Source organism: Herpailurus yagouaroundi, unplaced genomic scaffold (genome assembly GCF_014898765.1).
Source record: "Herpailurus yagouaroundi ecotype Mexico unplaced genomic scaffold, PumYag 186, whole genome shotgun sequence".
NCBI lineage: Eukaryota > Metazoa > Chordata > Mammalia > Carnivora > Felidae > Herpailurus > Herpailurus yagouaroundi.
Genome location: NW_024412417.1, coordinates 40428727 through 40439875, shown reverse-complemented (window position 1 = coordinate 40439875; position 11149 = coordinate 40428727). Strand labels below are relative to the sequence as shown.

Here is an 11149-nt window from a genome sequence, read left to right as displayed (position 1 = left end):
TTACAAAAATAAACTTCTTCCGTGAAGTGGGGTGATAATCGTAGATGTTCATACAGGAGTGTGTTTTCTCCAGGAAACTCAGAACGGATATACGCAAAAGTAAGATAAATGGTTTTTTATGGTGGGTGGGGTGGGGGTGGTGGTTGGGAGCACAATGGAGAGACAGGAGTGGGAATAAGAAATGTTCACGCGTCCCGCTTTACATTGCTTATTTGTTAAGCTATTAGAATATATTCCTTATCCAAGTTGACTTAACGTCGAAACAGTAGCAAAATTAGCACAAAAGCAGTACAAAGGAGAGGGAACCGAAGTGAGAGGGGAGAGAAGGCTCCTGAACCCCCGTGATGAACCCACTCAGGCCCCTTGGGTTCTTGGCCCACAGGCAAGGAGCTGGAGGAGATAATGCAGGGTTTAAAGCTCCCGGTTCTGCTAGAACAAACAACCCCAGACCATCCAGGCAGCCCTGAGTCAGCACCCAGCCCTGTCTCTGCATGCAGAGCAATGACTACAGATGAGTCCGGGAAGAACGTGTTCCTACCCCAAGCTGACCTGTGTGGGCCCAAACACAGGTGTTTCCCAACCACCGGAGGAACCACACAACTGTCCGTGGTGGAAGCCAAGGCTGGGTCCCAGAGTCAAAGCCAAATGGGGGCCGAGGATGTTGCCTGGATAACTCAGCAAGGGCAGAGGAGAAAGAAAGCTTCTGTAACTGTCAGCCTCATGGGATCACAGTGTGGCTGAACGGAAGATTCCAGCTCTGCCTCGTAACAGTCACTGAAAGGTCCTGATAAGTCGCTTTTACTCTCAGAAATCAGTTTCCCCAACCTGTAGGATGGGTATACTTGTGCCTAGCTTGCGAGATTGTTGGGAGGTCAGAAACAAGGTGTGTCAAGAGCTTAGTCTTCTGTGCTAAGTTCTGGGTAACTTAACACAGGATCTTTGAACATGGAACTTTCAGCTCTACCTGGAGGAGACCTACACCAAGGGGAGGGCTCTGAGCTAGTACCTAGCTATTCACTAGCTTTACTGGGTTTAACCAAGGAACCAGCTCAGGGATGACAAATGCCCTAACCGTGTGTATATGTTCCCATTTTTGTTCTCTGCCCAGGGCAGACATCACTAGTTGTTATGAAGGACAGACATCACTAGTCGATATGACACAGAGAATTCTCAATACAATATACTCCAGGTGGCCATTTCTCATCCACCGCCAGGTGGGAGAGATGAAATCCATTTATCCACTCCAGACTGGCCTTCAACGCCCCATTACAATTTTGCCCGCGGGTATCTCTGATTCCATGAGAAAATAAAAAAAAATTTTAATGTTTATTCATTTTTGAGAGACAGAGAGAGACAGAGCATAAGCAGGGGAGGGGCAGAGAGAGAAGGAGACACAGAATCCAAAGCAGGCTCCAGGCTCTTAGCAGACTTTGAGGTCAGTATTAGTATCCCTATTATTAGGGATAATTTGTCACCTATTATACAGGTGACAAAACTAAGGCTCAGAGAGTTAAGATGGCTGCTTCTCCAAGGTCCCTGAACTGGTAAGCTGATTGAAGGAATTTCTTGCCTGTTTAAATAACTGGTAGGTGGCAGGACAGACCCCTCCAAAGTAAACCTGTCTGGGTCAGACTTCTGCCCCATGATCAATGACCCAGGTTTCTTCTCTCATTGTTGTTACATTTCATTCTGAAGTTTACCTCATGGTCCATCGTGGCTGCTGGAGCCCCAACCGTTGCATCTCATTCTTGCCACCATTAACAAGGCAGCAAATTTATTTATGCATCCTTCCTCCCTTTAAGCATATTTCTTAGATTTCAGCTACTTCTAGTTCGAACTTAGTATTGTCCAAAGCTTAGTCACTTACAAGGGAAACTGGAAAATATATTTATTTGGGCCGGTTTTGTGTTAAAATCTGGTGTCCTGTTATGGAGAGTGAAGGGGAAAATGAATAGAACCCATTCTTTCTTGGGTGATTTGGGGCTAAAACAAGGGCTTGGGCCGGGCATTAGTTTGTTCATTGTTCATTCATTCATTCATTCATTCATTCTTCAAACAAATATGTGGGAAAGGTCTACTTTGCGCTCATCTGCTTTTCCATTCTGGGGATTCAGGGAGACGGAGACACAATCCCTACCCGCCTAGGTTCACACTCCAGCTGGGTATCCTGGTCCCACTCAGAATACGTTTTGTGGCTGCAATGAATCGTATTCCTGCTCTGAGCCTCAGTGTTTTTGGCTGTAGAATTGTCAGAGCCCATAACTGACGCGGATCCCCCCAGTTACAAAACTCTCCGGCAGGGTGGGTCCAAGGGGGAGAGGAAAAGAAGGACCCCAGAGAACTTGGCCTCTGTTTTCTCCTCTTGGAGATAACGCTCACTCACTTGCAGTGTTGGACGGACCCTGGGGGAAAGACCCAGCAAGGTGCCTGGGGGAGAGGAGAATCTTTTCTTCTGGCCCCAGGTCTGTTGCTCTGCTCCAGGGCAGGGGAGACTCCTGGCCACGGAAGGAGATCCGTTTGGAGTTTGAGAGCTCCCAGAGAATGTAGGGTTCCCAGGGTTTAGAGAGCCGTGAGGCGGGGCTGGACTTGGGAGACACCAACCATCGCTCCCTGTCACCCCCTCCAGGTGTCCCCTGCTCCGGGACTCCTCCGGCCTCGTCTCTGTCAGTCACTGTGGCAATTCTCTGCGAGCTGCAGGAGATTGGAGCCACCAGCCTGGGTTCAAATCCTGGGTCCGCCTCTGTGTCCCCCTCGAATTCATATGTTGAAGTCCTAACCCCCAGGACCTCAAAGTTGACTGGAGACCGTCACTTTCTAGAACTAGTTCAGTTAAATGAGGTCATTAGGGCGGGCCCTAATCCATTGTGACTGTGTCCTTATAAGAAGAGATTAGGACAGAGTCACACAGGGCGGGGAGGGGGGGAGACCCCGTGAGGACACAGGGAGAAGGTGGCATCTACAAGCCAAGGAGAGTGACCGCAGAAGGAACCAGCCCTGCTGATACCTTGACCTGGGACTTCCAGCTTCTGGAATTGTGAAGAAATACACTTGTGTAGGGTAAGCCCCGAGTCTGTGGCACTTTTGCGAGGCAGCCCTAGCAGACTCATCCAAGCCGTGGGACGCTTTTTTCACTTAAATTCTCTGTGCCCAGGGGCATCTGGGTGGCTCAGTCAGTTGAGCATCTGACTTCTGCTCACGTCACGATCTCCCGGTTCGTGACTACGAGCTCTGCATCGGACTGGCTGCTGTCAACGCAGGGTCCCCCTGGGGTCCTGTGTCCCCCTCTCTCCACCCCTCCCGCGCTGGCGCTCTCTCAAGAATAAAAACGCACATTAAAAAAAGTTCTCGGGGCGCCTGGGTGGCGCAGTCGGTTAAGCGTCCGACTTCAGCCAGGTCACGATCTCGCGGTCCGTGAGTTCGAGCCCCACGTCAGGCTCTGGGCTGATGGCTCGGAGCCTGGAGCCTGTTTCCGATTCTGTGTCTCCCTCTCTCTCTGCCCCTCCCCCGTTCATGCTCTGTCTCTCTCTGCCCCAAAAATAAATAAAAAACGTTGAAAAAAAATTAAAAAAAAAAGTTCTCTGCGCCCATTTTCCTCATTTATAAAATGGGAATCACAAAAGTATCTCCCACGTAAGGATGTTCGGAGGCTTCCAATATAGAAAGCACTTAGGACAGGACCCGCGGGGAATCAGCACGCAGTGAGTGGAAGCTATAATCGCGATGATTACTACCCATCTACCTGCCCGACCAGAGGTCAAGGGCGGGGTTTCCTCATCAGTTCCTGGACCTTCCAGCATTCAGTGAAACGGCGGAACACGTTGCTCATAGTAGGCAATATTGTGGGACAAGTGGGTGAACGAATGAATGGATGGATGGATGGATGAATGAATCATCAGTCAATCAAGCAAGGCTGTTTCAAATGTTTCTTGGAAGAAGATTAAAGTGCCACAAAACTGTGTGGTCGGCTGATACCTCTCTAATACCTAGTGGGAAACGCTCAAAGACAAAGTGAGTGCCCGAGTGTGAAAAGAGGGGCTTTCTTTACTCGTGGGGAGGAGGGGCAGTGGCGGGCACAGTCACCACCTCCCAGCAGGGGAGAGCACCTGGGCCCTGGCCAGAGGCTTACCTGCATCTTGGGAGGCTGACGCAGCGTGCGTGGGGGACGCAGCGGACGAGGAGGACGTGACCGAGCACGCAGGCAAGCATGGGCAGGGTTGAGATGTCAGAGAAGCAGTGAGATGGGGCTCCGGCTGGGCTGAGTGATACCCGCACCCGTGCTGTGCACCCAGAAGGGCTTGTCTACCCCAAATACCCCACGTACATCGGCCTTTCTCCTCCTCTTTGGTCTATTGAGTTTCGGCTTCCCCTCCCCTCCCCTCCCCTCCCCACTTTCTGGTCAATGATCTCTCAGCTCTCCTAGCTGTCACCCCAAAGCCTGTTCTGTGAACCTAAGAAAGCAATGGAGAAATCTGGGATCACTACAGAGAGTTCTCTGGCTCTAAAACCCGTATGATTCTGCCCAGAGCTGGAGGTTGTAATCAGCAAAGATTTCCTGGAACTGATGAGGTTGAAACCCAGTTATGTTGGAGATCAAAGCCAGATGCCCCAAACCAGCCTGCCTTCTGGTAACATATCCATCCGTCCATCTTGTCAGCATTTATTAGGCACCTACTGTGTGCCAGCCGGGGGTATGCCAGTGACCAGGAGATTTTTCTCAAAGAGCTAGCTAGCACCCAAAGAGAAGAGACAAAATTGCAATAGGAAACGAGGCCTCTCGGGGCGCCTGGGTGGCTCAGTCGGTTAAGCATCCAACTTCGGCTCAGGTCCTGATCTCCCAGTTCGTGGGTTGGAGACCCGCGTCGGGCTCTGTGCCGACAGCTCAGAGCCTAGAACCTGCTTCTGATTCTGTGTCTCCCTCTCTCTCTGCCCCTCCCCTGCTCGTGCTCTGTCTCTCTCTCTCTCCCCAAAATAAATAAACATTAGAAAAAGAAAATGAGGCTTCTTTTTTTTTTTTTAATTTACTTTTATTATTAAGTAATCTCTATGCCCAATGTGGGGCTCGAACTCATGACCCCAAGATCAAGAGTTGCAAGCTCTACTGACTGAGACAGGAAAAAAGAAAAAGAAAATGAGGTCTCAGCGGGAGGTGGGCATCCTACGTCCTTCTTCGGGGTGCATAGTGAAAGTTTCACCTCAAAAGAGCATCCTGGAAGGCCTCAGAAGTGACCCACAGAGGTGCCTCCAAGAATAAGGTGGCCGCAAAATCCCCACGAACTGGAATACTAGAAATCGTTCGAGCTGTCCCTGAAAACTGGTAGAGTGGACAAAGTTTGCTTCCCGATGCTCCCTGGGGGGCTGCCCTGTGCTCATTGGCACCATCTGCTAGAACTTTCTGCCATGCTGGAGTTCCATCGTGTGTGCTGGCGAGAGGACAGTGGCCACTGGGCACGTGGGGCTACCAAGCCCTTGAAATATGACGACTTTTAAATGTCATCGCATTGGAATTAGTTTACAAGTAGCCGCCCGTGGCTCCTGGCTATGGCGTGAGGGCAGGTCCGGGCATTCAGGAGGCCGCCCCCCCAGACCTGCCTCCACTGTTTTCTGGCGCTTTCTCCGGGACCCTCTGGAGAGGGTGGGTGAGGATACCGTGGCCCCTCTTCCGCCTCAGGACACAGCGTCAAGGGTCCTTGCTGCTAATGGAACCCCAGGTCCTGCCCCCACCCCTGGCAGAGGGGTCTTCCTTTCCCCCCCTTCCAGCTTCTCCCCTTCCCTTCTGGTATTCTTGGAACAAAATCTTTCTCAGTTCAGCCATTCCCCAAGCAAACGCCTGCAAGGTCCGTGTCTTGCGTTGAGCCCAGTCATCTTACCTCCGGATGGAGAGGGCTCAAAGGGGCCAAGGTCCTTCCCTAGAGCCCTGCGGCAAAAATAAAGAGGAGAATCCCACTATTTAATACCGCAATAAATCATACCTCCTCATACGACTGTCACGCCCCACAGTGGAGAAAAGGGTGAGAGGCCAGGAAAAGACAAGCGCGTCCAAGGGAACAGCATGTGCAAAGGGACGGAGGCAGTCAAGCCCTCCAGCAGCCAGAGTGCACCGTGGGAGCCTCAGAGTGACTGATCCTAACAGTGGGTCGCTGCGTGTCTGCAGCCCTCCCCACAGCTCAGATGTCACGCCCATCTCAAGGTGAGGTTCTAAGAGGTTAGACAATCTAGCCACGGTCTCCCAGGATATAAACCCAGGTCTCCTTGACTAGCAGCATCAGTCCCTGCAGACGGCCTGGGAGAAGATGATGTAAATGAGGAGCGCCTGGGGTGCCCCAGAGGTGGGAGGCCAAGCCCCCCAGCCGAGCGCTGAGTCAAGGGAGCCAGCCTAGACTCTGAATCATGCGGGTGACTCCAGAAACCAAGAGACCGAGCTGGCCTGGCACCCCAAAACGCCAGCCTGTGGCCGAACACGCACACCTTCCCGGGCTCCTATTAATCATCAGCCACAGGAAGCCTCCCTTGGTCACTCACCTAATGATTAAACCCATTATCACCGCTTCAGGCAGCTCAGCCTCACTGCCCCTGGCGGTGGGGGAGGGGTGGCCAGGGAGGAGGTGATCTCATCAGCGAGAGGCCCTTTTCCCTTTCAGCAGAGGAGGTGTGGTTGCAGTGAGACTGGATTCAGAGTCACAAGACGAGGACAGAGAGCCAGGTGCATTGTCTCTGGTTGTCTGGGTCCCTCTGGCTAGAATGTTAGCTCCAAGCTGCTCCCCACCGACATCACATAAAAATGTGTGCAGAGCCCCTTGGCTTTAGAAGGCACTTGGTGGTTTTGGGAGAAGAATGTGGGTTTGGGGGCCATCCAGACACGGTGGTGAGGAACGTACTTGGGAGCTAGACCGCCCCGATTTGGTTTCCAGCCCTACCCCTTACTCGCTGGGCATCTTGGGCAAATGACTTCATATGTTTTCTGCCTTGGTTTTTCCACTTATGAAGCAGGGATGGTAAAAACAGTACCCTACGTCTTGGAGATGTGGCGAAGGTTAACATTATTACACGCAAACGGTTTCCAACAGCCCCCGGTACCTTTGTGCTAAATCGGTATTAGCTATGCTTGCTAGAAATATTATACGAAACGTTGTCCCATCCATGCAACGGGATAAATATTAGATGTTGTTAGGAACAACCTCCTTGCCTCGTGGATGCTGGGGATAGCGGTGAGGGTTCCCATGGGGTGGTCGTGTTCCCTGTCTTGGCCCAGGTGGGTGCTGTATATTCTCGGACGTTCATTTTATAATTATTCCACTCTCCTGCACGCGTAACGTTTGATGCATTTTCTGTTTCAGACAGGCTGTATTTTATGATAAGAAAGTAGAGAAGAAAGGTGTGGGCAGACTTTTTTTTCAAATGCAAAGACGTTCATCATAAACGGTTATGTGAAAAAGGCAGGTTATAACAAAGTCAGTAGTTATTTTTACAGGCTGTCATCCAAATACCTACTTACAATTAAATGCTATCATAAACTTTTTTTTTTAATATTTTTTTTTCAACGTTTATTTATTTTTGGTACAGAGAGAGACAGAGCATGAACGGGGGAGGGGCAGAGAGAGAGGGAGACACAGAATCGGAGACAGGCTCCAGGCTCTGAGCCATCAGCCCAGAGCCCGACGCGGGGCTCGAACTCCCGGACCGCGAGATCGTGACCTGGCTGAAGTCGGACGCTTAACCGACTGCGCCACCCAGGCGCCCCTATCATAAACTTTTAATACATATTTACCCATACATGCAAACATACATATCCACAGAAAATTTTCTGCGGCAAGAAGCACCAAAATGTTAACAGAGATTATTACTGAGTGTGGGGTTATTTTAATTTTTTGTGATTTCTGTTGGTGTTGTATGTATTCAGTGCCTATCTGAATTTTTTTTTTTTTTTTGAGAGAGAGAGTGAGCAGGAGTGAGGAAGAGGGGCAGAGGGGAAAAAGAGAGAATCTTCAGCAGGCTTCATGTTCAGCACAGAGCCCAACACCTGGCTGGATCCCACCGCCCTGGGATCACGACCTGAGATGAAATCAAGAGTCGGATGCTCAACTAACGGAGCGCCCCAGGCGCCCCATGCTTATCTGAATTTTCTAATAGCTCTACATGGAACATTTATTTTTGAATCGTTTTTGTTGTTGTTATGGGAGCAACCATTTCTGTAGCATTTCCTAGTTTACGACATGCTCGGGATTAAAGCGTGGTCTACTGACCCTAAATGCTCATGTGCTAAAGGTGAACTCACTGTCTACCCGGACAAGTACACCTTTAGTCTCGATATAAACTGGGGATGGCCTGTTTGTTTTCAGGAAGACTGGGTGACGCTGAACGCACCTCGGCCCCAGATGTGGCTCTGGGGGCTCCGGCTTCACCTGGCTGGCCGGTGGGACCGTGACAGTCACCTCTTCTGTTCTCCTGCCACTCCTTGACTGTGCTTCCTCCTCCTCAGAGACAGCCTGCTCGTGTCACTAGCTCTCTGTCCAGCAATGACTGTGTCATTAGTCAAATCTGGGCCTCAGCTTCCTCATCTGTGAAATGGGCACCGACGTCGCCCACTGGTCAGGTCGTAGGTGGGCGTGGGGGGGGGGACCTTCCCTCTGAAAGGTCCCATGGGCTCCATCCTTATAAGAGTATTAAGTACAAACCCACCCACCTGCTCAGGTGAACTTTGACCCTCCTCAGATTGTGTAAGGGCATACTGGTTTCCCCTCTACCTCCCCCCCACCTTCTTTGCATTCCTGATTCGGGTCCCAGGTGATGGTGGGACGGGACCAGCAGTCAGGAGCCAGTGGGGAGACTTAGGCTGGCTCAGGCTTAACTTCTCGTTCACTCAGAACATCAGGCAATGAGCACCTGTAAGGGTAAGGGGATGCATCCTTGGGAGGGGTGGAGGAGGAAGCAGAGTAATGTTTTGAAAGTCCAAAGGAGCGTACAAAACCTGGAGGAGTGATGGTAGTTTTGAACTGTCTGCACTTAACGTTCAAATCTCCTTCCTCCCTCCTTCCTTACATTCAGTCAGCAAATGTCCCTTAAGTCTTGCCTGCCCTGTGTAAGTCGGCGGCGTGTTCCCAGCACAGAGGGACCGTGGCCCCTGCGGACTCACAGGCAGGATCCCAGCTGTGTGAAGGTACCTGGCGTGACCGGCCGGGGCAAGCGGGCAGGTTTGACTGGAAGGTGCAGTTGTTGCTGTAGGTGGTGGTGAAGGTAGATGGTCAGGCCAGGGAGGGGGGTGGAGAGCAAAGGGCCGGCAATTTTCGGATGAGCGGCCGCCAAGCATACATTCAGGCTCCTCAGAGCCCCCGTGACCTCTCAGAGAAAATGAGGGAAATCTCCCAAGGCTCTGTCCTCCTTAGAGATAAGGAATTCTCCAGCTAACTGACCTACATTTACTCGATAACCTCCTGATTGAATCTACGAAGGACCTGCCTTCAGACAAAGCCAACTTGGAGTGAAACTTATCTGAGAGCTACTGAGAGCTGGAGGGGCAGGGGCCTGGTGACCTCAGGCCCTGGTTCAAGCCGTGCCTGAAGCCAGCTTCCTCTGGACTTCACAGCTATATGAGCCCAGAGATACACCCTTCTTTTTTTGCTTAAGCCATTTGAAATCGTTTATGCCACATCCACATTAGAGAATTATAACCAACAGGGGCGCCCGGGTAGCTCAATCCGTTAAGTGTCCAACTTTGGGTTTCGGCTCAGGTCATGATCTCCTAGGTTCATGAATTCGAGCCCCACATCGGGCTCTGACAGTGTGGAGCTTGCTTGGGAGTCTCTCTCTCCCTCTCTCTCTGCCCTTCCCCTGTTTGCTCTCTCTCCCTCTCTCTCAAAAATAAATAAAGCTTAAAAAAAAAAAAAAAAGAATTCTAACTAACGAAAGAAAGGAAAACATGCAATCTCCGGGGATCAGAAGGTGGCAAGGTCATGGTCACCCATGCCTCATCTAATGGCTGCCTGCTTCAATATCCCTTTTCCAGAAAGGCTTTTCCAGACCTTTCAGAGTAGGTTAGAATCTTGGGTCACTGAGTCTTCTAAGACTCTCTATTTTTTATTTTTAATTTTTTAATGTTTATTTATTTTTTAGAGAGACAGAGAGAGAGAGAGAGTGTGAGCGGGGGAGGGGCAGAGACAGAGGGAGACACAGAATCGGAAGCAGGCTCCAGGCTCCGAGCTGTCAGCACAGAGCCCGACGCGGGGCTCGAACTCACAAACCGTGAGATCATGACCTGAGCCACAGTCGGATGCTTAACTGACTGAGCCCCCTGGGTGCCCCTGAGACTCTATTCTTACTTAAGGACACTTACAAGTCCACGGGCCTGCCATTGTTGTATTTATCCCTTTGTTCCTGCCCCTCACGCTGGGCCTGAATGGCTTGTGAGTGCTTGACAACTAGGTATTGAATTTGAAAAATGAACTGGTTGGAGATGCATGAGAGGTTTCCAGGAGGAACTGACATGTGGCATGGCCTTGGAGGACAGTGATCCAGCCCAGGGGGTGAGTAGGGTGTGAGGCAGCTGTGGGGGCTCAGCAGTGACAAACCAGCTCAAAATCCTGGGGGCAGGATCTTTGTTTCTTTTTCTTTTTTCTTTTCTTTTTTTAATATGTAATTTGTTGTCAAATTGGTTTCCATTCTTTTTTTCTCTTTTAAAACGTTTATTTTTGAGAGACACAGAGCACAACTGGGGGCATGGCAGAGAGAGAGAGAGAGAGAGAGAGAGAAAGAGAGAGAGGGAATCCCGAGCAGGCTCCTCACTGTCGGCGCAGAGCCCGACGCGGGGCTCGAACCCATGAACCAGGATACCGTGACCTTCGCCGAAGTCGGACGCTTAACCCACTGAGCCACCCAGGTGCCCTGGCAGCTTATTTCTTCCCCATGTCCCATATCTACTTGGGGTCGGCCGGGGGCTCTGTTCCATGCTCCCTCCTGCCAAGCCCCAAGGGAAGTCACCTACACTGTCTGGGGTAGTGCTTGTGGCCAAGGCAGGAGAGCAAGGTGAATCCCACGCTGGCTATTAAAGGTCTCATCCTCACTCTTATGTGGATCCTGAGAAACTTAACAGAAGACCATGGGGGAGGGAAAGGAAAAAAAAAAAAAAAAAGGTTAGAGAGGGAGGGAGCCAAAACAT

General features: G+C 50.9%; 1 long non-coding RNA gene across 1 annotated transcript; it reads right to left on the bottom strand.

The window, feature by feature from the left end:
• Positions 1-1068: 1068 nt before the first annotated feature.
• On the bottom strand, positions 1069-2785 carry LOC121043233 (uncharacterized). The gene is made up of 2 exons (XR_005796750.1): positions 2138-2785; positions 1069-1290 (listed from the first exon to the last, which is right to left on the bottom strand). It is a non-coding gene; the product is annotated as an uncharacterized LOC121043233 (long non-coding RNA).
• Positions 2786-11149: the final 8364 nt, after the last annotated feature.